Genomic DNA, 25,473 nt, shown 5'->3' on the forward strand with positions numbered 1-25,473 from the left:
ATTTTTAAAGACCATTTAATGTTTGTAGCAATTCACTGATCTCTAGTCCTTTAACAGTGTCATTACTAATTTTAACCAGGCACAATCAATCCATATACCTGTTTCTTTCGGAATTTATATTGATAAATACATTCAATTCTACATCAATGGGATAGTGCATCAGTAAATATTTTGTTGAGGGAATAACTGTAAAATTCGGCTATTTAAAGAGTGTTAAGACAGCTATTCGAGACCATGCTGCTTCTCTGAATTTAAAGACACAGCTATCTAAGAAATAAATTATTAAATAATTACTTCCTCCAGATCTTGCATTGAGTTTTTAATATATCTTCCCCTCCAAAACACATTCCCCTACAATTTAGAAGCCTTCACTTAGCTCTAGTAACTAGCCACCGGTGCTGCCCATTTTACACCCATTTTAGCGCCTCTAGGAGGTGCTAACGGGGCGCAAAATAGATTCCGCCTGGGTGTGGCGAAAAATATCACCCGGCATGGAATTGGGCAGTGGTTTTGTGGAGGTGCTACTAGGTAGTGCCCTGCTCGGCGGTGCTTGGCAATGATGATGTCAGCGCCATGCATAACGCCCCCCTTACTGCCCCAGAAGTGAAATTGCCCCACGCAAGCGATCTTAGCGCCTGGTGATGACAACAACAGCTTGAGCTGCCGAGTTGCAGTCGGGAATAGGATGCACCAGCGCTAATTAAAGGCGCCTTCTTGGAAAGATTTTTTTTGTCGGCTATTACCTATTTTTGGTTTGCAACAGTTAGTATGGCTGTTGGACCGATCTCAGCAATTTTTTGCTCAACCATTATTCTGCCTTCTATCTTTTCCCTTGTATCACTCACGGCACTTTCAAAATTGTACCATTTCTGTCGCTTCATGGGGTCTGTGCTAGCAGTCGACTGCCTGCTCCAACTTCACCATCAGAGGATGCTTCGCCGAAGACAATGGCGCTGGAAATTGCAGAGGAAAAGGCATCAGAAGAGGGAGAGAGGCCACGACTAAGAGAAGGAGCAGCACAACAGGAGGCCCATGGAGCCGCCATCGGGAGAGGCACAGGGAAAGGGACAGGCATGGAGAAGCATATCCAGCACCACAGGGACAAGCACATGTAGATATTGCCAGAGGAAAAGGGCGCCACAGGAGTGGTAACAGAAGGCCTTACTCTCCCAAGGTATTCCGTCAGTAGTTCTCCTGTATCAGTTTCACTGAGGAGCAGAGTGTGCGAAGGCTGCATTTCAGGAAGGACGTGGTCACGGAGCTCTGCCGCAATGAGACCTCCATCCTCACACCAGGGTGAGGACGGCTCTCTCAGTGGCAGTCAAGGTCACAATCGCTCTCAATTTCTACGCCAATGGACCTTTCCAGGGAGCAACAGGAGACATCTCTCAGTTTGACGCCCATTGCTCCATCTACGAGGTGACATGCTCTGTATAGCAGGAGGAGGTACTGCATCTCATTCCCCATAACCAGAGAGAGACAGCACGAGCCTACATGTGGCTTTGCCAGGATAACGCACTTCCCCATGGTGCAATTGATTGCATCCAAGTCGCTTTGAAGGCACCGCAGCACAATCAGAGATCGTCCATAATCGCAAAGGCTACCAATCACTGAATGTACAGTTGGTGTGCGACCACACATACAGAATAATGACCGTCAATGCCCGCTATCCTGGCAGCAGCCACGTAACCTTCATCTTGTGCCAGACCGATGTGTCAGCTCTGTTCCAACCCCCAAATAAAGCTCACGGCTGGCTGCTCAGAGACAAGGGCTATCCACTGTGCACTTGGCTCATGACTCCCCTCCGCAAACCCAACATTCCTGGTCAGCACTCATACAATGCAAGCTATGCCGTCACCAGGAACATTATTGAGCAGACCATTGGAGTGCTGAAGCAACGGTTCCACTAACTTGACCGCTCGAGAGGAATCCTGCAGTACTCGTCTGAGTGGATATCCCTATTCATCGTCATCTGCTGCATGCTGCACAACCTGGCCATCATGAGGGCGCAGCCATTGCCACCACGCATAGCCGTACCACCTCAGGAGGAGGAGCAGGAGTAGCAACAACTGCGACAGAGGAGGCAGCGAGTCCATCGCGATCTTGCAAGGGAGGTCTGCACCCATCTCATCAGAGCTCGTTTCCACTGATTTCCATCCCACTTCCCTTTTCTTGTGGACCTCCCAATCACTATATCAATTTGCCCTTCCATACCAAATTCCCAACAGTGAAATGAGAGACAACAGCAAACATTAAACATTCCAATCACCATTTATCAAACAACAATAAAATGTATAACTGTATTTAATTATCACCCTTGTGCATTTCCTTATAACCCCTATTTTACTACTCCGCAGTGTCTCCCTGTTGCTGCAGCATGGCTGGTGGAAGGTTGCTGTGTGTCAGGGCCTTGTAGGACGCCCTCGACGAGCTCTGGGCCTGGAAAGCCCGGCTGCAGACTGCACCACCTCAGGCTGGGCGGCAGCAGTCTGAGCGGGCTGGGTGACAGGCATGGACAAGTGCAATGGCGGAGTGGCAGTGGTGGGATCAGGAATGCTGTCATCCTGAGAGAGGACAGCAGGTTCCTGCTCCACTGACCCAGTGCCACTCCCCTGTGGCACCACCTCAGCACCCCAACCAATCTGATGGAGCACAGATTGCTGGGCTGCTGTGACATCATGTGATCCCTGGTCGACTGTGGTGGACCCAGCGGCAATGGCAGCAGTCCGGGCTTGCATGGCATGCAGCTGAGACTGCATGACATCACCAAGACGTTGTGTGGCATCAATCTGAGATTGCATGAGAGCAATCTGATCATCCATGCAAGCAACCATTGACTATTGCAGCACCAAAGATTGCGTTGCTTCCGCCTGTGCCGCAATGGAAGCTGCCACATCACCCATGACACGCGTCATGAGGTCTGGATCCGCACGTTCTGGGAGTTCGCCATCGTCTGCACACTGGCAATGAGGGGCTCCATGGTGTGTGCAAAGCTGTCTACAATGCGGGAGGTGGACTCCACGCTCCTTACCACTTGCTACAGGCTCTCAGGCACCCTTACCATTGCACCTATCATGTCGGCGTGCATGGCCATCACCCTTTGTGTGAACGCCTCCGCATCGAGGTCCTCATCTGAGCCCTGTGCAACAGATCTCGCGTGCGAACTCGCCCTCTGAGGAGACGGCTCCCGAACTTCCTTCTCTCCTTGACCCTGCTGCAACCCGCTAGGTCCCGGTGCATCACCCAGTGCATACCCATATCCTAAACTATCCTCTAATGACTGTGTAGTGCCAGTATCTGAGTTGGTGCCTGCGGGTGAGAGAAACAGTGGCGCAGTGCTTGGTTCATCCTTATCCTCCTCCCCCTGTTCTTCTCCTTCATGACAAGGTTTGCGGTGGTGGGGGATGGTGGGGAGCTCAGGCATAGGCTGCTCATCTGCTGACTCATTATCTGAAAGCATAAATGGCACAAGAGTCACATTAATGTGAAGGCAGTGGGGGCAGGAATGGTGCAAGGAAGGCAGACAGAATGAGGAGGTAGAAAATGATAAGGCCTTCTGGTTTAAGGGAGAAGTGGGATGAGAAGAGGATATTAAGATACCATTGTTGCCCCAGCGGGCTCAACGTCTCCGGTAGACACGGGGTTCACCACCTGCAGGCCAATGAGCTGCAGAAAGCGGGCGCAGTTCAGCTTCTCCCCCTCTCGCACCCACCCCTTCCAGCCTCCTCCTGCTGCAGCCTGTTGTGTGCTATCTTGGCCTGCAAAAGAAAGGAAGCTGTGTGAGTAACAGTCCAGTTATGTATGCGGAAGATATGCCTGCCGTGGTTAAATAGCTGTGAATGTAGGCAAGGCATGAAATGAGGCTTTGAGTGTGTGAGTAGGCACAGATGGTTAGTGGTTGCCTGCTGGGTTAAGTGCTGGTTTGCAGAGTCTGCACAGACAGAGGCTCAGAAGCTGGTATGTAAGAGTTGTGGGAACATGTACTCACTTTGGCCACACTAGTTAGGTCGTTGAATTTCTTCAGACACTGGATGGTTCTATCCACCACCGTGCTGCCCAACACCTCTGCCCACATGGCCCTAAAAACCTGTAGGCCTTCTGCCAGATGGAGGGAACAGTACCTCCCTCCTTCCCTCGACTGCCAACGCCAGGTCGATGAACCAACTGCTCCTTGCAGCAGCCATCGCACACCCTCCTTACAGCTCAGTCAAGTGAACAAATAATGAGATTGACCAGGTGCTGCCTGAAACGACAACTCCTTTAAGAACTGGAATGAACAGCAGCCTCATCATCAGTGAATGAAAGTCAGGTAAAATTGGATGCAGCCCCGGTAATAGCGCCCCTGCAGCACCCCACTGAGGCCATTAGCGCCTTCGATATCGCCTCACTTCATTTCTGAGGGGAAAGTGTCCCACAATTTTGCAGGCCATCTCGCCGAGTGCTAAATCGTCAATCTTTTAAAACTTAACACCCCAAATGCGGTGCTACCGAATTTTGGCCCCTTAGTGTATATTCTTTTTCCTCCCAAAAAGCATCACCTCACATGCCCACGTTAAATTTCATCCTGCATATATCTGCCCAATCTGCTAACCTGTTTTTAACCCCCTGAAGTTGCATAAAGTTCTTTACGCAATTAACTGTTTCCCTCTTTTTGTGTTATCAGAAATGTCTATATTGTGTCCTCTATACCCAAATTCAGATCGTTTATATTGAGAGATCAATTGTCTAACACTAACACCCCCCCCCCCCCCCCCCGAGAGACACAATTATTTTCATCCCTACAATCTAAACACTATCCATTAACCACTACTCTCTATCTGTTGGCCAATGTCCTATTCATGCAGCCCCATTCCTTTTAATACCACGTGCCTTCATTTTATCAAAAGCTTCCTACAGGACAACTTATTAAACAGCTTTTCAAAATTCATAGACACAACATCCACTACATTTCCTTTATCAATACACTATTATTTCCTCAAAGAACTCTCTTAAATTTGTCAGGCATTACATGCCTTTCAGAAATGAATGTGGCTATCCTAAATTAACACGTCTTTCTACTTGACTATTAATTTTATCACATATTATGGACTTTAGAAGCTTACCCACTATTAATATTAGGCTGACTGGCCAATAATTCCCTGGTTTATCTGTTTCTCACCTTTTTAGTAGAAGGATGTTATATTGACACCAGTCCCAATTTTCACTGAAAAATAACAACTTGCATTTATGTAGGGCTTCTTACATAAAATAAAACGTCGCAGTATGCTTAATGCATCAGAAAGATGGATATCAAGCCGTAAAGGAGGAAAATACACACTAGAGTGAACAAAAAGGTTTTCAGGAGGAATTTGAAAGCAAGGAGGGAGATATCAACATAAGAAATAGGAGCAGGAGTAGGCCATTTGGCCCCCTCGAGCCTGCTCCACCATTTAATAAGATCATGGCTGATCTAATCATGGATTCAGCTCCACTTCCCTGCCTGCTCTCCATAACCCTTTATCTCCTTATCGCTTAAAAATCTGTCTTATCATCGCCTTAAATATATTCAATCACCCAGCCTCCTCAGCTCTCTGGGGCAGAGAATTCCACAGATTTACAACCCTCTGTGAGAAGAAATTCCTCCTCAACTCAGTTTTAAATGGGCAGCTCCTTATTCTGAGACTAAGCCCCCTGGTTCTAGTTTCCCCTATGAATGGAAATACCCTCACTGCATCCACCTTGTCGAGCCCCCTCATTATCTTAATATGTTTCGATAAGATCACCTCTCATTCTTCTGAACTCCAATGAGTATAGGCCAAACCTACTCAAACTAACTTCATAAGTCAATCCCCTCATCTCCAGAATCAACCTAGTGAACCTTCTCTGAACTGCCTCCAATGCAAGTATATCCTTTCTTAAATACGGATATCAAAACTCTAGGTGCGGCCTCACCAATACCCTGTACAGTTATAACAGGACTTCTCTGCTTTTATACCCCATCCCCCTTGCAATAAAGATCAACATTCCATTTGCCTTCCTGATGACTTGCTGTCCCTGTGGCACCCCACTAGTTACTGTTTGCCAACTGGAAAATGACCCATTAATCCTGACTCTCTGTTTTCTGTTAGTTAGCCAATCCTCTATCTATGCTAATATATTACCCCCAACTCTGTGAACTTTTATCTTGTGCAGTAACCTTTTATGTGGTACTTTATCGCATGCATTTTGGAAATCCAAATACACCACACCCACCGGTTCCCCTTTATCCACCCTGCTCATTACATCCTCAAAGAATCCCAGCAAATTTTTCAAATATGATTTCCCTTTCATAAAACCATGCTGACTGCTTGATTGAACTATGCTTTTCCAAATGTCCTGCTACTGCTTCCTTAATAATGGACTTCAGCATTTACCCAACTACAGATGTTAGGCTAACTGGTCTATAGTTTCCTGCTTTCTGTCTGCCTCCTTTTTTTAAACAGAGGCATTACATTTGCTGTTTTCCAATCTGCTGGGACCTCCCCAAAATCCAAGGAATTTTGGTAAATTACAACCAATGCATCCACTATCTCTGCAGCCACTTCTTTTAAGACCCTAAGATGCAAGCCATCAGGTCCAGGGGACTTGTCCACGTTTAGTCCCATTATTTTGCAGAATACTACTTCTTTAGTGATAGTGATTGTTTTAAGTTCTTCCCTCCCTATAGCCCCTTGATTATCCATTATTGTTTTTAATGTCTTCTACCATGAAGGCGGATACAAAATATTTGTTCAAAGTCTCTACGCCATTTCCCTGTTCCCCATTATTAATTGCACCGTCTCATCCTCTAAGGGACCTATATTTACTTTAGCCACTCTTTTCCTTTTTATATACCTGTAGAAACTCTTACTATGTGTTTCTATATTTCGTGCTAGTTTACTTTCATAATCTTATGTATGGATAAAGAGTCTGACTGGATATGGTGAGCTCAAAGTAAAGTGTGATTTTAGTCTTTTATTGCAGGTCTCCAGAGTGCCTCTCCAGCCTGTGAGGCCTCTTTAAGTACCTGTGCTCCCAAGAGATTGTGGGATCCCTTGGGACACCAGGGGATGAGCCCTCTGGTGGCTATACAAGGTATATACAAGTTTATATATATAACCTAACCTATCTTCCATTTCCTTATTTTTTTAGTTGTTCTTTGTTGGCTTTTAAACATTTCCCAATCCTCTGGCCACTCACTAGTTTTGGCCACTTCGTATGCCATTGTTTTCAATTTGATACCATCCTTTATTTCCTTCATTAGCCACGGATCGTTATCCATTCTCTTACAGTCCTTGTCATTGGAATATATTTTTGTTGAGAGTTATGAAATATCTCCTTAATGTCTGCCACTGCTCATCAACTGTCCCACACTTTAATCTATTTCCCCAGTCCATTTTAGCCAACTCTGCCTTCATTCTTTTGTAGTCTCCTTTATTTAAGCTTAGGACATTGGTTTGAGATCTAACTTTCTTACCCTCCAACTGAATTTGAAATTCAACCATGCTATGACCACTCATTCTAAGAGGATCCTTTACTAGGAGATCATTTATTAATCCTGTCTCATTACACAGGACCATGAGACAGATAGCCTGCTCCTTGGTTGGTTCCACAACATGCTATTCAAGGAAACTATCCTGATGCACTCTATGAAATCTTCCAACTTGATTTGTCAATTTGATTTGTCCAATCAATATGAAGGTTAAAATGGCCGTTCCTTTTTTACAAGCCTCCATTATTTCTTAGCAAAGTAGTGTCAATTCAAACTAAAATTAAAAGCTGTATTTATCTGTAATTATATTTATAGAAGCAAAACAAAGCTTTAAGAGACAAGGGCAAAAGATTCGGCTCTGTAGTGCACAATTTTTCACTACTATGGATGCCGTTTTGTGGCAGAAATGGCATCGGTGCACGCACAATTCTGGTACATGTTGCACCAGGCACTGTCTTGGTTAGGGCAGGCATTAGGAACGTGCGAAGGAAGTACACAGAATGCGCAGATCATGATGTCGCTAATTTGATGGCAACAATGCCACGTTGGTTGACAACAATGGAACTAAAGCCCTGTGTTAACCTCACACAGCTGAAGATGCGTACAGCAGCAGTGATATTTAAAGGATTCCACAACCACTTTAAGGTTAGTTGCTGATTGATTTCCACTGGCTCTGTTTAAGTTTGTGGAAATGTTTGGAGCTTTATAAATTTGTTTAAAGTTGGTGATGTTGTGGTGCTGCATGGAGAAGGCCTTTCTTCTGACTTCAAGGTTTCTGGTTAGACCACTTGCTCCCAGTCATGGGTGCACTGGTTGTCATCCCCCTTGGCCTGCAGTATGACAGAGGTGGAGCAGAGGCAACGAAGAAGAGAATAAGCAGCTCGCAGGGGAAGAAGGGCTCTCAGCATAAGGCTTTACTCACCTAACGTTTTCCGAGAACGGTTAGTTCTCATACCCCAGCCTGAGCCAAGAGCAGTGTGTGAAATGCCTGCGCTTTATGAAAGAGGTGCTCACAGAATTCTGCCACCTCTTGCAACCAGACCTGCAGCCTCACATTAGGAAAAGAACAGTGCTGCCAGTGGCTCCAAAGGTGACCGTGGCCCTGAATTTCTTCACACCAGGATCTTACCAGGCTGGAGCAGGCGACATTTGTAACATCTTGTAGTTCGCCATCCACTGCTGCATAAGAGAGGTGACAGAATCATTTTATGCCAGGAGAGGGTACTTCATCGTCTTCTCTCTGAACAGAGAGAAGCAGGTGGAGTGTGCATGTGGCTTTGCCAGGATAGCGGGCTTCCCCCTGGTGCAGGGCGCCATTGACTGCATGCAAGTGGGTAGAGCTGCGGAATACCAAAGGGCAGAAAACGCTAGTGAGAGTTGTAGTAGTAGTGAGGTTGGGGACAGCATCAAACAAGAAATTAGGGATGCATGCAATAAGGGTACAGCAGTTATCATGGGCGACTTTAATCTACAAATAGATTGGGCTAACCAAACTGGTAGCAATACGGTGGAGGAGGATTTCCTGGAGTGTATTATGGATGGTTTTCTAGACCAATATGTTGAGAAACCAACTAAAGAGCTGGCCATCTTAGACTGGGTGATGTGTAATGAGAAAGGACTAATTAGCAATCTTGTTGTGCGAGGCCCCTTGGGGAAGAGTGACCATAATATGGTAGAATTCTATATTAAGATGGAGAGTGATAAAGTTAATTCAGAGACTAGGATCCTAAACTTAGGGAAAGGTAACTTCGATGGTATGAGACGTGAATTGGCTAGAATAGACTGGTGAATGATACTTAAAGGGTTGATGGTGGATAGGCAATGGCAAACATTTAAAGATCATATGGATGAACTTCAACAATTGTTCATACCGGTCTGGAGTAAAAATAAAATGGGGAAGGTGGCTCAACCGTGGCTAACAAGGGAAATTAAGGATAGTGTTAAATCCAAGGAAGAGGCATATAAATTGGCCAGAAAAATCAGCAAACCTGAAGACTGGGAGAAATTTAGAATTCAGCAGAGGAGGACAAAGTTTAATTAGGAGGGGGAAAATAGAGTATGAGAGGAAGCTTGCTGGGAACATAAAAACTGACTGCAAAAGCTTCTATAGATATGTGAAGAGAAAAAGATTAGTGAAGACAAACGTAGGTCCCTTGCAGTCAGAATCAGGTGAATTTATAATGGGGAACAAAGAAATGGCAGACCAATTGAACAAATACTTTGGTCTGTCTTCACGAAGGAAGACACAAATAACCTTCCTGAAGTACTAGGGAACCGAGGTCTAGTGAGAAGGAGGAACTGAAGGAAATCCTTATTAGTCAGGAAATTGTGTGAGGGAAATTGATGGGATTGAAGGCCGATAAATATCCAAGGCCTGATAGTCTGCACTTAAGGAAGTGGCCCTAGAAATAGTGGATGCATTGGTGATCATTTTCCAACAGTCTATTGGCTCTGGATCAGTTCCTATGGACTGGAGGGCAGCTAATGTAGCGCCACTTTTTAAGAAAGGAGGGAGAGAGAAAACGGGGAATTATAGACCGGTTAGCCTGACATTGGGGAAAATGTTGGAATCAATTATTAAAGATGAAATAGCATGCATTTGAAAGCAGTGACAGGATTGGTCCAAGTCAGCATGGATTTATGAAAGGGAAATCATGCTTGACAAATCTTCTAGAATTTTTTGAGGATGTAACTAGTAGAGTGGACAGGGGAGAACCAGTGGATGTGGTGTATTTGGACTTTAAAAAGGCTTTTGACAAGGGCCCACACAAGAGATTGGTGTGCAAAATTAAAGCACATGCTATTGGGGGTAATGTACTGACGTGGATAGAGAACTGGTTGGCAAACAGGAAGCAGAGAGTCGGGATAAACGGGTCCTTTTCAGAATGGCAGGCAGTGACTAGTGGGGTGCCGCAGGGCTCAGTGCTGGGACCCCAGCTATTTACAATATACATCAATGATTTAGATAAAGGAATTGAGTGTAATATCTCCAAGTTTGCAGATGACACTAAGCTGGGTGGCGGTGTGAGCTGTGAGGAGGATGCTAAGAGGCTGCATGGTGACTTGGACAGGTTAGGTGAGTGGGCAAATGTATGGTAGATGCAGTATAATGTGGATAAATGTGAGGTTATCCACTTTGGTGGCAAAAACATGAAGGCAGAATATTATCTGAATGGTAGCAGATTAGGAAAAGGAGAGGTGCAACGAGACCTGGTGTCATGGTACATCAGTCATTGAAAGTGGGCATGCAGGTACAGCAGGCAGTGAAGAAGGCAAATGGCATGTTGGCCTTCATAGCTAGGAAATTTGAGTACAGGAGCAGGGAGGTCTTACTGCAGTTGTACAGGGCCTTGGTGAGGCTTCACGTGGAATATTATGTTCAGTTTTGGTCTCCTAATCTGAGGAAGGATAGCGAAGGTTCACCAGACTGATTCTTGGGATGACAGGACTGACATATGAGGAGAGACTGGATCAACTGGGCCTGTATTCACTGGAGTTTAGAAGGATGAGAGGGGATCTCATAGAAACATAGAAAATTCTGACGGGACTGGACAGATTAGATGCAGGAAGAATGTTCCCGATGTTGGGGAAGTCCAGAACCAGGGGACACAGTCTAAGAATAAGGGGTAAGCCATTTAGGATCGAGATGAGGAGAAACTTCTTCACTCAGAGAGTTGTTAATCTATGGAATTCTCTATCGCAGAGAGTTATTGATGCCAGTTCGTTGGATATATTCAAGAGGGAGTTAGATATGGCCCTTATGACGAAAGGGATCAAGGGGTATGGAGAGAAAGCAGGAAAGGGGTACTGAGGTGATGATCAGCCATGATCTTATTGAATGGTGGTGCAGACTCGAAGGGCCGAATGGCCTACTCTTGCACCTATTTTCTATGTTTCCACACGCCGAATGTGCAGTTGGTGTGACCATGCTCAGCATATCCTGATGTTGAATGGCTGGTGTCCTAGCAGCAGTCATGATGCTTTCTTTCTGTGCCAGTCTGCTGTTCCCTCAGTCTTTGAGCCACCACGACAAACCAGAGGGTGGCTGCTAGTCATGACCACCTGGCTCATGATTCCGCTCTGCAGCATGCGTACAATGAGAGCCATGCTGCCTCGTGAAACATCATAGAGCAGACCATTGAGGTGCCAAAGCAACGGTTCCACTGCCTAGACGGCTCTGGAGGAGCCCAGCAGTATTCACCAGAGCACGTTACGATTGTGGTCTGCTGCATGCTCCACAACCTCACCATCATGAGGGCACAGCCCTTGCCACCAGGCATATAGTGACCAGCTGAGGAGGAGGAAGCGGAAGGGAGGAGTCAACCCAGACAGGCCCTTTCTACCTGGCTGTTCGTGATCGATTCATATGACTGCAGCTCCAGTGCACACAATCCCAATTCCCCATTCACCAATAGTCCCACACCTTACCATCCCTCTGATATGGACCATCACAGCATTTTCTTGACCACAATGCTGAATGAAATCCACCACAAAACAAACATTCAAAATCAATTTTATATGTCATTCCATCCAATATTTCATAAAGAGGTCACCCTTGTGCATTTCCTTAGTACCTGTCTTCCGTATGCCTTTGCCTGTCCTACTGCTCCTACAAAGTGCTACCCCAGTGGCTGCACCATGGTTGGTAAAAGGCTGCTGACATTGAGTGGCCAAGATTGCAGATGACCTTGGAAGATGACCTCAAACAACTATTGGCCTAGAAGTCCAGGCTGTAGCCTACACCAGTTCAGCATGAGCAGCAGCAGTCTAGCCTGCTGGCTGACATGCAACAGCAAAGGCACTAGTGGAGTAGTAGTGGTGAGAGCACAAATGCTGTGATCCTGAGAGAGGACAGCAAGTCCGTGTGCCACGGAGCCACTGCCACTCACCTGGGGCGACGCCTCGGCAATGCCAGTAATCTATTGGAGCACAGATTGCTGGACTGCAGTGACACCCTGCTAGCCCTTTCCACACTGATAAACGCAGCCATGATGGCAGCCGTCTGAGCTTGCGTGGCAGCAAGCTGAGCCTGTGTGAGTCTGAGCTTGCATAACAAGTCTGAGCTTCCACTGCAGTACACAGACATTGGGTCACTTCCGTCTGTGCTGCAATGGAAGCTGAGACATCAGCCATCAAACACTGCATCATATTTGGGTCCACAAGTGTGCGGATGGAGTTGGCCATCAATTCCATGCTGGAAATCATGGGCTTCAAACTCTGCACAAAGCCCTGTGCAAGGTTGGTGCCGAACTCCTCCATGCTCCTTGACATTGCACTCAGAGTAGCACTACGCGGTTACCCCACAACAGGCAGTCTGCCTAAATGGACAGCTCGTCCTTTCACCGCTGGACCGGCTTGATTGGCTCTTGCATTTCAAAGGGAATGCTGGCCCAGCTCCCGTGCAGTACACAGTTTTTTACTAGGGACAGCAGAGGATCTTGGCTGGTCCAAGTCCTAATCTGGTGGGCCGTGACAGATGATTTATTATTTTCAAACGCTTCCATGACCATCAACAAGTCTGCGGGCTGCGCCACCATCACCAAGTTTGTAGGCTGCGCCATTTCCACGGTGGGCAATGGTAGCCGACTGAGAGCATCCGCACAGTTCTCGGTGCCTGGCCTGTGGCGGATAGTGCTAGTGCCCACCTTTGTATGCGGACTGAGGCATTAGTATTTATCCCCTTGTTTTCAGTGAACAGGGATATGAGGGGCTTGTGATCGGTTTCCAGCTCAAATTTGAGGCCAAACAGGTACTGATGCATTTTCTTTACCCCGAACACACACACTAATGCCTCTTTCTCAATCTTACATGTAGGCCCTCTTGGCCTTAGACAAACTCCTGGAGGCATAGACAACAGGTGCAACTTCCCCGCAACGCTAGCTTGTTGTAATACACACCCGACTCCGTACGACGATGCATCACATGCTAGCACAAGTCTTTTACACGGGTTATACAATACAAGCAGCTTGTTGGAGCATAAAATGTTGCTGGCTTTCTCAAAAGCAATTACTTGTTTTTTTTCCCCATACCTAGTTCTCACCTTTACACAATAACACATGTAGGGGCTCTAAGGGGGTGCCTGGGGCTCTAAGAGGGTGCTTAACCCCGTTAGGAAGTTACCAAAATACTTGAGGAGTCCCAGGAATGACCGCAGCTCCGTGACGTTCTGTGGTCTGGGCGCGTTCCTGGTAGCCTCTGTCTTGGTGTCTGTGGGCCGAATGCCGTCCGCCGCGATCTTTCTCCCCAAAAACCCCACTTCTGTTGCCATGAAGATGCATTTCGACCTCTTCAGCCGCAGCTCTACGTGATCCAGTCACTGGAGGATCTCCTCCAGGTTTTGAAGGTGCTCGACGGTGTCCCGACCCATGACCAATATGTCGTCCTGAAAAACCACCATGCGTGGTACCGACTTGAGTAGGCTCTCCCATGTTTCTGTGGAAGATCGCTGCAGTCGACCGAATTCCAAACGGACATCTGTTGTAGATGAACAGCCCCTTGTGCGTGTTGATGCAGGTGAGGCCCTTCGAAGACTCCTCCAGCTCCTGTGTCATGTAGGCCGAAGTCAGGTCGAGGTTGGTGAACGTCTCGCCTCCTGCCAGCGTTGCAAATAGGTCGTCTGCCTTAGGTAGCGGGTATTGGTCCTGTAGCGAGAAACGATTAATAGTTACTTTATAATCACCGCAAATCCTGACCGTGCCATTACTTTTGAGTACTGGAACAATCGGGCTGGCCCACTCGCTGAATTCCACTGGGGAGATGATGTCCTCGCGTTGCAGCCTGTCCAGCTCAATTTCCACTCTCTCCCTCATCATGTGAGGTACCGCTCGTGCCTTGTGGTGGATGGGTCGTGCCTCTGGGACCAAGTGGATCCGCACCTTCGCCCCGGAAAAGTTTCCAATGCCTGGCTCAAAAAAGGAAGGAAATTTGTTCAGAACATGGGTACATGAGGCCTCATTAACATGTGGTAGCGCTTGGATGTCATCCCAATTCCAACGGATTTTGCCCAGCCAGCTCCTTCCAAGCAGTGTGGGGCCATCACCCGGGACAATCCAGAGTGACAGTTCATGCACCGTGCCCTCATAGGTGACCTTGACCATGGCGCTGCCCAGGACAGTGATAAGCTCTTTGGTATACGTTCTCAGTTTTGTGTGGATGGGGCTCAGGGCTGTTCTGAGTGCCTTGTTGCACTACAGTCTCTCAAACATCTTTTTACTCATGATGGATTGGCTAGCGCCAGTGTCCAGTTCCATGGCTACGGGTAAGCCATTCAATTTTACATTTAGCATTATAGGTGGACATTTCGTCGAAAATGTGTGCACCCCGTGTACTTCAGCATCTGCCTCCTCTCTCTGAGGCTCGAAATTGCTTTGATCCACCATGGACCGATCTTCCTCTGCCACGTGGTGGTTAGCAGGTTTTGCAGAGCTTGCAGCTCATCTGCAAGTTCGTTGGAGGTGCCCCATTGTTCCACAGCTCTTGCAAACATATCCTTTGAAGCGGCATGAATAGGCTGAATGGAAGCCTCCACAACGCCAACAAGGTGTGAATTGCCTTGCATTCATCCTTTGTTGCGGACTCTGAGTCATCTGGGTCACCTGAGGCCTGCTGGCAGTTGCAGATTTGTGGTTTCTGCCCTGTACATTTCTGCTCGCAAACACAGTTCCAGTTAATTTATGAACATTGCTAGCACTTGTGTGCTGAGAGACTTATTTGGTATTATCACTGGTGGACATAAACGCCTGTGCTATCGCAATGGCCTTGCTGAGGGTCGGTGTCTCTATAGTCAAGAGTTTTCGTAGGATGGTCTCATGGCCAATGCCCAGTATAAAAACATCTCTGAGCTCCAGGTAGCCATCAAACTCACATTGTCCTGCAAGTTGCCTTAACTCAGCGACGTAGCTCGCCACTTCCTGACCTTCAGATCGCTGGCACGTGTAGAACCGATACCTCGCCATCAGCACACTCTCCCTCAGGTTAAGATGCTCCCGAACCAGTGTACACAGCTCCTCATACGACTTTTCTGTGGATTTCACCAGAGCCAGAAGGTTCTTCATGAGGCTGTAGGTCGGTGCCCCGCAGACCTTGAGAAGGACCGCTCTCCTTTTTGCAGCGCTTCCTTCTCCGTCCAGCTCGTTGGCTACAAAGTACTGGTCTAACTGTTCGACATAGGCTTCCCAGTCCTCACCCTCCGAGAACTTCTCCAGGGTGCCCACAGTTTGCTGCATCTTTGCGTTGGATTCGTATACTCATCGCCAGTTATTGTGTTCCGAACACAGATGAGACTGCACACAGGGTGGTTAAAGTAACAGTGACCTCAGTCTTTATTAAGACACTCCAGAGTGAGGAACAAGCCTTAGGGACCGGCTTATATACAGTGCTCCCAAGGGATGCTGGGATCCCTTGGGACTTCAGGGGATGTGCTCCCTTGTGGCGGAACATGGGAATGCATGCTTTACAGATACACAACAGAATTCTTCCTGGTATCATTTGTAAACTTTGATATTGAGTTACTTGTTCCCAAGTCCAAATCATTAATATAAGAACATAAGAAATAGGAGCAGGAGGAGGCCATACGGCTCTTCGAGCCTGTTCCGCCATTCAATACGATCATGGCTGATCCGATCATGGACTCAGGTCCAATTCCCTGCCCGCTCTCCATAACCCCTTATTCCCTTATCGTTTAAGAAACTGTCTATTTCTGTCTTAAATTTATTCAATGCCCCAGCTTCCACAGCTCTCTGAGGCAGCGAATTCCACAAATCCACAATCTCCTGAGAGAAGAAATTTCTCCTCTCAGTTTTAAATAGGCGGCCCTTTATTCTAAGATTGTGCTCTGGTTCTACTCTCCCCTATCAGTGGAAACATCCTCTCTGCATCCACCTTGTCAAGCCCCCTCGTAATCTAATACGTTTCGATAAGACCACCTCTCATTCTTCTGAATTCCAATGAGTAGATGCCCAACCTACTCTACCTTTCATCATAAGTCAACCCCCTCATCTCTGGAATCAACCTTGTGAATCTTCTCTGAACTGCCTCCAAAGTAAGTATATTCTTTCGTAAATATGGAAACCAAAACTGCACGCAGTATTCCAGGTGTGGCCTCACCAATACCCTGCACAATTGTAGCAAGATTTGCCTGGTTTTATACTCCATCCCCTTTGCAATAAAGGCCAAGATTCCATTGGCCTTCCTGATCACTTGCTGTACCTGCATACTAACCTTTTGTGTTTCATGCACAAATACCCCCAGGTCCCGTTGTACTGCGGCACTTTGCAATCTTTCTCCATTTAAATAATAACCTGCTCTTTGATTTTTTTTTCTGCCAAAGTTCATGACCTCACACTTTCCAACATTATACTCCATCTGCCAAATTTTTGCCCACTCACTTAGCCTGTCTTTGTCCTTTTGCAGATTTTTTGTGTCCTCACACATTGCTTTTCCTCCCATTTTTGTATCATCAGCAAACTTGGCTACTTTACACTCGGTCCCTTTCTCCAAGTCGTTAATATAGATTGTAAATAGTTGGGGTCCCAACACTGATCCATGTGGCACTCCACTGGTTACTAATTGCCAACCCGAGAATGAATCATTTATCCCGACTCTCTGTTTTCTGTTAGTTAGCCAATCCTCTATCCATGCTAATATATTACCCCAACCCTGTGAACTTTTATCTTGTGCAGTAACCTTTTATATGGCACCTTGTCAAATGCCTTCTGGAAGTCCAAATACACCACATCCACTGGTTTCTGTTGATCCACCCTGTTCGTTACATCCTCAAAGAATTCTAGCAAATTTGTTAAACCTGACTTCCCCTTCATAAATCCCCTTCAATGACTCTGCCTGACCGAATTTTGCTTTTCCTAATGTCCTGTTACTGCATCTTTAATAATGGACTCCAACATCTTCCCAACCACAGATGTTAGGCTAACTGGTCTATAGTTTCCTGCTTTTTGTCTGCCTCCTTTTTTAAATAGTTACATTTGCAGTTTTCCAATCTGCTGGGACCTCCCCAGAATCCAGGGAATTTTGGTAAATTACAACCAATGCATCCACTATCCCTGCCACTACTTCTCTTAAAACCCTAGGCTGCAAGCCATCAAATTATGAATATCTGTGGTCTCAGCACTGATGCTTGTGGAATACCACTTTCTACCTTCCTGCAATCTGAATAACTACCCTTTACCCCTACCCTCTGCTTTCTATTTTTTTAGCCAATTTGCTTTCTTTTGTCCCCTGACTCTACGTAACCATGAGCCTACCATGTGGAACATTATCGAAGGCCTTTTGAAAATCCAATTATATGGCATCGACTTCATTACCTTTGTCTACTCTCTGTTAAGTATGGAAGAACTCCACAAGACTGAGTACTGTGAGCTAAAACTGATGGGATCTTAGTCTCTTTAATACAACTCCAGAGTGCCTAAGCAGCATGGCAGATAACCTTTTATTCTCCCTTGCACGAAGTGTGCAGGTGACCTTTGGGCCTCCAACAGTTGCGCCCTCTGGTGGCAAGTCTTACACAGTTATAATGTTTACATACATAACATCACTCCCCCCCCACCCCAAAATCTTTGATACAAATGATTTACAAGTTGAGACAATCCAGGCCCTATGCTCCCTGGTTGATTGTCTGAGTTCAAACTCTGGCATGGGTGACTTAGTCGGACCATTGCTGCAGTGCTGCGCGGCTGGTCTGACAGGACTGTTGGGAATGGTGGGTTCATCCTCTTGATTGACAGCGAGGTCGATTGCTGGTTGGGTGTGTGTTGGTGGATCGATGATGGTGATGTCCTCTTCAGGTTGTTCTGGTTGTCGGTGAACCACAGTTTGGTCTGAGCCAAATGTTTTCTGCATGTTTGTCCATTCAATAGTTTGACTATAAACACTCTTCCACTCCTTGGCCAAGACAGTGCCAGTGACCCATTTAGGACCATGACCATTATTAAGGACAAACACAGAGTCGTTAACATCAATGTCACGCGATACAGCTGCGCAATTGTGGTACATGTTTTGCCAGTGACGCCGGGTTTGCACATGATCATTTAGATCCGGGTGGACTAGGGAGAGCCTGGTTTTGAGTGCTCTCTTCATTAACAATTCTGCAGGGGGAACCCAAGTGAGCGACTGGGGTCGCGTCCGGTAGTTGAGCAGAACGCAAGGTAAGCGGGTCTGCAAGGAGCCTTCCGTCACGTGTTTCAAGCTCTGCTTGATAGTTTGGACTGCCCGTTCCGCTTGACCGTTGGATGCGGGCTTATTCAGCAGACCTGACATGCTTAATGCCATTGCGGGTCATAAACTCGTTGAATTCCAAGCTGGTGAAACACGGTCCATTGTCACTGATAAGGACATCGGGCAAGCCATGCGTGGCAAACATAGCCCAGAGGCTTTCAATGGTGGCAGTGAATGTGCTGGATGACATTACGCATTCAAACCATTTAGAGTAAGTGTCCACTACAACTAAAAACATCTTTCCTGGAAAGGGGCCAGCAAAATCTACGTGGATCCTGGACCACGGTTTGGAGGGCCATGACCACAGACTCAATGGAGTCTCCCTTGGTGCATTGCCCAATTGTGAGCACGTGTTGCACTGATGTACGCATGACTCGAAGTCCGAGTCAATGTCATGTCCACCAAACATGCGACCTGGCTATAGCCTCCAGCCTGGGTGGGTATTGTTTAGGTCGTGTATAAATGTTTCCCTTCCTTTTTTTGGCAAAACTACGCGATTACCCCATAAGAGACAATCCGACTGGATGGACATTTCATCTTTGCGTCGGTGAAACGGCTTAATTTCATCTTGCATTTCCCCGGGAACAGCCGACCAGCTCCCATTGAGGACGCAACTTTTTACAAGTGATAGCACAGGATCCTGGCTGGTCCAGATCCTGATCTGGCGAGCAGTGACGGGTGACCCCTCGCTCTCAAACGCATCCATGCGCCATTTCCACCCCAGTAGTGGGCAATGGTAGCCGACTGAGGGAATTAGCACAGTTCTCCATGCCTGGTCTGTGGCGAATAACATAGTCATAGGCAGACAATGTTAGTGCCCATCTTTGGATGCGGGACGAAGCATTGGTGTTTATACCTTTGCTTTCTGAAAACAGCGAAATGAGCGATTTGTGGTCGGTTTCAAGCTCAAACCAAAGTCCAAATAGGTATTGGTGCATTTTCTTAACCCCATATACACATGCTGATGCCTCTTTCTCAACCATACTGCAGGCTCTTTCAGCCTTTGATAGACTTCTAGACGCGTATGCAACTGGTTGAAGTTTGCCCGATACATTGGTTTGCTAAAATACACAGCCGACCCCGTACGAAGACGCATCACAAGCTAGCACTAGTCGTTTACACGGGTCATACAGTACAAGTAACTTATTAGAACAAAGTAGGTCTCTGACCTTCTCAAAGGCTGTCTCTTGAGATTTACCCCAAACCCAGTTGTCACCCTTACGTAGCAACATGTGCAACGATTTCAGCAAAGTGCTTAACCCGGGTAAAAAGTTACCACAATAGTTGAGGAGTCCCAGGAACGAACGCAGCTCCGTCACATTCTGTGGTCTGGGTGCATTCTTGATGTGCTCTGTCTTTGAGTCCGTGGGTCTGATGCCGTCTGCCGCAATCTTTCTCCCCCAAAATTCGACCTCTGGCGTCAGGAAAACACACTTAGAGCGTTTCAGCCTGAGTCCCACTCAGTCCCACTAGTTGACTTAAAACCTCTTCCAGGTTGTGCAAGTGTTCGGTGGTGTCATGACCGGTGATCAGGATGTCGTCTTGAAACACAACGGTGCACGGTACCGATTTCAGCAGACTCTCCATGTTCCTCTGAAAGATGGCAGCAGCCGAGCAAATCCCAAAAGGGCACCTGTGGTATATAAATAGTCCTTTGTGCGTGTTGATGCACGTCAATCTTTTCGAAGATTCAGCCAGCTCCTGTGTCATGTAGGTGGAGGTTATGTCCAACTTGGTGAACGACTTCCCCCCACTAACGTTGCGAACAGATCATCCACCTTGGGTAGCAGGTACTGGTTTTGTAATGAGACTCGGTTGATTGTTACCTTGAAGTCTCCACAGATTCTGACTGTGCCATCACTTTTCAACACCAGAACAATCGGACTGGCTCGCTCGTTGAACTCGACTAGCGATATGATTCCCTCTCATTGGAGTCTGTCCAGTTCGATCTCAACTTTCTCCCTCATCATATATGAACCCGCTCGAACCTTGTGATGAACGGGCCTTGCATCGGGGACTAGATGGATCTGCACCTTGGCGCCTGTGAAGCTGCCGATGCCTGGTTCAAATAGCGACGGAAACTTGCTCAGCACTTGGGCGCACGAGGCATCATCCACTGAAGATCGTGCTTTGATGTCGTCCCAGTTCCATCGAATCTTTCCCAGCCAGTTTCTGCCGAATAGCTTTGGCCCATCGCCTGGTACAATCCACAGTGATAAATCATGCACCGCTCCATTGTACGATACCTTAACTGCCGCACTGCCAATGATTAGTATGAGCTCTTTGGTGTAGGTGCGCAGTTTTGTCTGAATCGGGCTCAGATTGGGCCTTTATGCCTTGTTGCCCCACAGTTTCTCAAAAGCCTTCTGGACATAATTGACTGACTCGCCCCTGTGTCCAACTCCATTGATACCGGAATACCGTTCAATTTGACTTTCAGCATGATATGGCTCTTGGTGGTGAAGGTGTGTACCCCATGCACTTCTTCCTCGGGTTGAGTTGCCTCTCTTGTTTGTTCTGCGTGATCCGCGCCGGATCAATCATCCTCTGCCGACTCTGCCACGTGGTGAGTCGCAGCATTCTTGCACATTCGCTGGAGGTGCCCCATTGTTTCGCAGTCTTTGCACACGTAGTGCTTGAATCGCCATTGATGGGCTCGATGACTACCCCCGCAGCGCCAACATGGTGCTAATGGATTTGCATTCACGCCCGACGGCGGACTCTGAGTCATCCTAGGTCTTGCAGCTGCAGATGTGTAGGCCCTGCCATATGCAGTTCTGCCTGCTAGCGACATTATTTTATGCACAATACTTGGCGGTGAGCTTCAATGCTGGGAAGATATCTGTCTGGTATTATCACTTGTGGATATGAATGCCTGGGCTATCGTGATGGCCTTGCTCAGGTCTAGGGATTCGGCGGACAGCAGCTTGCAAAGAATGACCTCGTGGTCGATGCCAAGCACAAAAAAGTCCCGCAGCATTTCCCCCAAAAATCCAGCAAATTTGCAAGTTCCCGCAAGGCGTCTCAGGTCGGCGACATAACTCGCCAAGTCTTGGCCCTCGAGCGGTGGTGCATGTAGAAGCGATACCTGGCCATTAAGACACCCTTCTCCTGCTTGAGGTGGTTCCGATCCAGCATACACAACTCTGTATATGGCTTCCCAACTGGTTTCTTCGGTGCTAGCAGATTCTTGATGAGGCCGTATATTGTGGACCCGCACACGGTGAGGAGAATCGTCCTGCGCTTGATCGCTTTATCGTCCCCACCCAGCTCGTTGGCCACGAAGTACTGGTCGAGATGCTCAGCGAAGGCTTCCCAATCATCACCCTCGACAAATCTCTCTAAAATACCAACGGCAACTATGACCCCCGTGAAAGTTCGTAATCTGTTACTCGTCGCCACTTGTTAAGTATGGAAGCACTCCACAAGACTGAGTACTGTGAGCTAAAACTGATGTGACCTTAGTCTCTTTAATACAACTCCAGAGTGCCTGAGCAGCATGGCAGATAACCTTTTATACTCCCTTGCATGAGGTGTGCAGGTGACCCTTTGGCCTCCAACAGTTGCACCCTCTGGTGGCAAGTCTTACACAGTTACAATGTTTACATACATAACACTTTCCATTACCTCTTAAAATATTTCTATCAGGTTAGTTAAGCATGATTTAGGCTTTCAGAATCCATGCTGACTATTTTTTATTCTATTTTCTGACTCTAGATGCTCTTCTATCACTTCTTTTACTATAGATTTCATTATATTTTCTAAGACGTTAAGCTGACTGGTCTATAGTTGCCAGATTTTGTTCTATCCCCCTTTTACTTCATAGGATCAGTATTAGTAGTCTCTCAGTCCTCTGGCACTATCCCCTCGTCTATGGAGCTTTTACATATATATATGTACATAGTGCTTCTGCTTTCTCCTTCCTTGTTTCCAGACTTGGGATTTTATCCTCTTTTAGTTATCTTGTTTAATAAAAACTGTGGCAAAGTTATTGAATACTTCTGCTATTTCTCGGTCAATACATAAGAACATAAGAAATAGGAGAATAAGTAGGCCATACGGCCCTCGAGTTTGCTCCGCCATTCAATAAGGTCATGGCTGAACTTCTGGATCAACTCCACTTCCCTGCCCTATCCTCATTTCCCTTGATTCCCTTAGTGCTCAAGAATCTATTGATCTCAGTCTTGAATATATTCAACAACTCAGCATCCACAGTCCTCTGGGGTAGAGAATTCCAAAGATTCACAACCCTCTGAATGAAGAAATTCCTCCTCTCAATCCTAAATGGCCGACCCCTTATCCTGAGACTATGACCCCATGTGAGTTTATCTTGCTCATCTTTTAGTGGCTCTATCCCTACTTTAATTTACCTTTTGTTATTTATGTTTCTATAAAACACTATTATTTCTTTTTTATATTCCTTAATAATATTATTTTGTATGTTCTCTTTGCCTTCTTGTTTTTTTTAACTGCTCTCCTAAGTTGTTCATATTCCCTTTTGTCTTTTTCTTCTTTAGTATCCATGTACTTATTATATGTCTTTTTCTTTATATTCAATTTTCCCTTTGTTTCTTTACTTGTCCATGGTACCCCATAATTAGTTTGCTTGTTTTTGGCTTTTAGTGGAATATATTTCTCTTGAACTCTTATTGATTACCGTTTTAAAGATTTCCCACTCTTTTTCTGTCTATTTGTTTTTCAAGAGTTTCTCCCAGTTTACCATTTTTAGTTCTACACTTTTCCTCATAATTTGCTCTTTTTCAATCTATTACTGAAATCTTTGTCCTACTTATGTCGCTCGAGAACCTAATCTTGAAACTTACTTTGTTGTGATCACTTCTACTAGTAGTAATATTAGGCAGTCCCTCACGTATTCACTAAGGAGGACACAAACAACCTTCCGGATATAAAAGGGGTCAGAGGGTCTAGTAAGGAGGAGGAACTGAGGGAAATCCTTATTAGTCGGGAAATTGTGTTGGGGAAATTGATGGGATTGAAGGCCAATAAATTCCCAGGGCCTGATGGACTGCGTCCCAGAGTACTTAAGGAGGTGGCCTTGGAAATAGCGGATGCATTGACATTCATTTTTCAACATTTCATTGACTCTGGATCAGTTCCTATGGAGTGGAGGGTAGCCAATGTAACCCCACTTTTTAAAAAAGGAGGGAGAGAGAAAACAGGGAATTATAGACTGGTCAGCCTGACCTCAGTAGTGGGTAAAATGATGGAATCAATTATTAAGGATGTCATAGCAGCGCATTTGGAAAGAAGTGACATGATAGGTCCAAGTCAGCATGGATTTGTGAAAGGGAAATCATGTTTGACAAATCTTCTGGAATTTTTTGAGGATGTTTCCAGTAGAGTGGACAAGGGAGAACCAGTTGATGTGGTATATTTGGACTTTCAGAAGGCTTTCGACAAGGTCCCACACAAGAGATTAATGTGCAAAGTTAAAGCACATGGGATTGGGGGTAGTGTGCTGACATGGATTGAGAACTGGTTGTCAGACAGGAAGCAAAGAGTAGGAGTAAATGGGGACTTTTCAGAATGGCAGGCAGTGACTAATGGGGTACCGCAAGGTTCTGTGCTGGGGCCCCAGCTGTTTACACTGTACATTAATGATTTAGATGAGGGGATTAAATGTAGCATCTCCAAATTTGCGGATGACACTAAGTTGGGTGGCAGTGTTAGCTGCGAGGAGGATGCTATGAGGCTGCAGAGTGACTTGGATAGGTTAGGTGAGTGGGCAAATGCATGGCAGATGAAGTATAATGTGGATAAATGTGAGGTTATCCACTTTGGTGGTAAAAACAGAGAGACAGACTATTATCTGAATGGTGACAGATTAGGAAAAGGGGAGGTGCAACGAGACCTGGGTGTCATGGTACATCAGTCATTGAAGGTTGACATGCAGGTACAGCAGGCGGTTAAGAAAGCAAATGGCATGTTGGCCTTCATTGCGAGGGGATTTGAGTACAGGGGCAGGGAGGTGTGGCTACAGTTGTACAGGGCCTTGGTGAGGCCACACCTGGAGTATTGTGTACAGTTTTGGTCTCCTAACTTGAGGAAGGACATTCTTGCTATTGAGGGAGTGCAGCGAAGGTTCACCAGACTGATTCCCGGGATGACGGGACTGACCTATCAAGAAAGACTGGATCAACTGGGCTTGTATTCACTGGAGTTCAGAAGAATGAGAGGGGACCTCATAGAAACGTTTAAAATTCTGATGGGTTCAGACAGGTTAGATGCAGGAAGAATGTTCCCAATGTTGGGGAAGTCCAGAACCAGGGGTCACAATCTAAGGATAAGGGGTAAGCCATTTAGGACCGAGATGAGGAGAAACTTCCTCACCCAGAGAGTGGTGAACCTGTGGAATTCTTTACCACAGAAAGTTGTTGAGGCCAATTCACTAAATATATTCAAAAAGGAGTTAGATGAAGTCCTTACTACTAGGGGGATCAAGGGGTATGGCGAGAAAGTAGGAATGGGGTACTGAAGTTGCATGTTCAGCCATGAACTCTTGAATGGCGGTGCAGGCTAGAAGGGCTGAATGGCCTACTCCTGCACCTATTTTCTATGTTTCTATGATAAGCAAAGGCACATGCAAGACAGTCACTAAGAGTGATAAGTTAATTTTGTAAATGCAATATTCGATGCATATATGGATAAAATTGGATTGGAAAGTTTGCTTTGTCGTGGCTTTTATTTCAGCACTGTGTCAGTAATAGAGGGAAGGTAAGGTATAGGACAAAAGT

The sequence above is a fragment of the Pristiophorus japonicus genome, chromosome 2, assembly GCF_044704955.1.
Source record: "Pristiophorus japonicus isolate sPriJap1 chromosome 2, sPriJap1.hap1, whole genome shotgun sequence".
NCBI classification, from domain to species: Eukaryota; Metazoa; Chordata; class Chondrichthyes; family Pristiophoridae; genus Pristiophorus; species Pristiophorus japonicus.